At 37.4% G+C, this 2,818-nt stretch overlaps 1 pseudogene; it reads left to right on the top strand.

Moving 5' to 3' along the window:
- The first annotated feature begins 1,163 nt into the window (after positions 1-1,163).
- LOC109113529 overlaps positions 1,164-2,818 on the top strand; it is a 23,413-nt pseudogene continuing 21,758 nt past the window's right edge.

Raw genomic sequence — 2,818 nt, 5'->3', positions numbered from 1 at the left:
TAGTTTAGTTTGATTATTAACTTGATGGATGTATGTTGCTTTTTTGTGTGTGTTTGAACAAACTCTATATAGATAGCCTGCATATAAATATATAACTATTCGCTTAAGGGTTGGAAGATAACCCGGTAGAAACATGTCAGTCGTTTTGCCAGTTACGATGTACGCTTATAATTTAAACGCGTTTTAAGCACAGTTGTTTAAAAACATTTTTTTTTTTTAAATGTTCAGGGACATTAAGCAGCGCCTGACTAAACCTGACTTCTTTTTCGTACATTGTGCTTAAAAGTTCAAATACACGTATGTGTGAAAATTAAAATACTGTGGTGAACGGTGTTTTTTTTTTGTTTTTGCCGGGGGGCTTGGCCCCGCCTTTATTAACCTTTTAGACTGAGGACATTTAAGGGTGAACAGGTGAGAGAAGAGCGGCTCGGCAGAGTGAACGACTGGCTTTTCCCTCTCAGGGGAAGATTGGGACGCTTTGTATCGCTCGAGACCGTAGGGTTTGTCCGGCAACGAAGATCGATCGATAGATCGAATTTGTGTAGTTAGATAATGCTGGGGAGGGTTTAGGAGCGCTGGCCATGGAGCGTTTCAAAAAGACTGTATTGCGCAAAGAGGACTCACTACAGACATTGCGATTACCAAAGAGAAATGTGCTGTGCACAAAGGACAAATTAATACCGGTGACGTTGTGATTAATTGCCGCAACTGCGGGGACGGGGATAAAGCGAAGAGGAGCGCGTGCTTTCTTTGGAGATATCGATCCGACACGGCTGATTCCTTTCCCTAGATCCCAGGGATGGGGTCTTGTTTTCTGGAAACGGGGAAGTGTTTTACATTTTAATTATGTGTGGTGTGTATGTTGTTGTTGTGATTTTTAAAGTTTATATAAGAGATAGCCTTTACGGATAGAGAATTACGGATACGGTACAAAATAGTACGGTTTAAAAAGATTACAGATATTGATTAGATGTCATTTTCAAAATGTTCTGCGCATATTACAAGAGCTTGTCACCCAGCGATAATCACAACGTTAAAGATCCGAAACAGGGATGACGTATTTCTTAACGGCAGAAAATAACGGTTTTCAAGTGGCAGTCTATGGAGCCAAGTAAGAAAACAATTAAAAAAGGTAAATTTGATTTTATATTTTAAAATTCTGACTTTATTCTCGTAGCTCCGAGATTATAACTCGCACTCTCTTTTCCCCTCGGCTTTTCTGGCCTTTTCCCCCCTCAGAATTGACAAACTCACTATTTTTTGAGGTAAGTCGAGTTATAAAGTCCGAATTAGGATATATAAACTTGCATTCGCGAGAAAAAAAAAGTCAGAATTGTGAGATAAAATAAATGTTATGTAAAAATGTTAATAATAAGGTTTAAATGAGTATTAGGATAACTTATATGAACGCAGATGAGATTGAGGGAGACGTTAATTTTGTTTTGATTTAATAATTTACTTACAATAACAATTTAAAATGTATTAATTTTTACATATTAACTACATTGACTACATACACCCCATTGACTCCAATAGTGTAGCTATTTTGTATCTATTTATTTGTTTTGTTTTATTTTTTTTTTAAAACTGGGGTCCAGTGAGGTCTTAATGTGGCACTGGTAATGTGTATTCTCAAATTCAAAATTAAAAAGTACTGTATTTTAGAATTAAAATGATGAAATCGTGAAAGTAATACTTTGACCTTCATTAATGAGTTATTAATAACATTAGTTATTAATTTAATACACACATATATAACATTTCATAATGTGTATCCTTGGAAATGAAAATTTGTGTAGCCTTACACAAATAGAAAATAGAACAGTAAGCATGAACTAGCATGATCAGCTGTAATAATAAACAAAAATGATAAATATATGAAATTAAAGGAGGGATTTAAGTAATTGTAGACACTCACTGACGGTCGTAAAAAAAAAACTCTGAAAGACGCCAGAGCTGTAATGTGATTGGTTTAAAAGGCACACGTGATCCACATTACTACCGTTATACTCCAGAGGTGGAGCCGGGGAGGATGGGATGTCCTTACATAATAACATCTCTGTACAGTCTGTATGCAGAGACACGCGTTACTGTGAATGTGGGATACACGTCCCGCCTTCTACATGTAAGAGCCAATCACGGATTGGTTAACTCATCGCGTACCCTGCAGCTGCATTTAAAACCCCCGTTTCCATAGGAACAACCAGTGTCCCGAGAATCACGTTTAGCAGTGCGCATGCGCACTTACCGGACCAACCGGAAACTTACGTCTATACCGCTATTTGAACATAGGAAGCAATACATGGGACAGCGCATGTCGGGTTGTATTCCTGATTAGAAATATGTTATTTAAATTAACTTAGCAAACAGTTATTGGCATTTCGGTATTCCCACATGCAAGCAGATAGGAGTTGATTTTGCATGAGCAAAACATGCGATGAAAATATGGCCACCGAGTGACCCGAGTTCACAAGAAACGGACTTTAACTGCAGTGACACCAGAGAGTAGGTAAATCCTCGATTTCATCGATTGCGAACAGAATTCATACACGAATTCATCAGATGACAACTGCTTTAAAAAGAGAATACAGTAACAAAGAAGTGACATTATGTATATTATGGAGAACCATGGTAATGCCATGTTGTTTATATGGACTTTACAATGATGCTATAATCATGTGAATGTGTATACCATGGTATCACCACAGTAAGAGTGGATGCATAGATGAATGAGTGCATAGATAACACACACACATATATACACAGTGGGTACGGAAAGTATTCAGACCCCCTTAAATTTTTCACTCTTTGTTGCAGC

This window comes from Cyprinus carpio, chromosome A20 (assembly GCF_018340385.1).
Source record: "Cyprinus carpio isolate SPL01 chromosome A20, ASM1834038v1, whole genome shotgun sequence".
NCBI lineage: Eukaryota > Metazoa > Chordata > Actinopteri > Cypriniformes > Cyprinidae > Cyprinus > Cyprinus carpio.
Note: the sequence above shows the minus strand (reverse complement) of the source record. Positions and strands in the feature narration are given on the sequence as shown.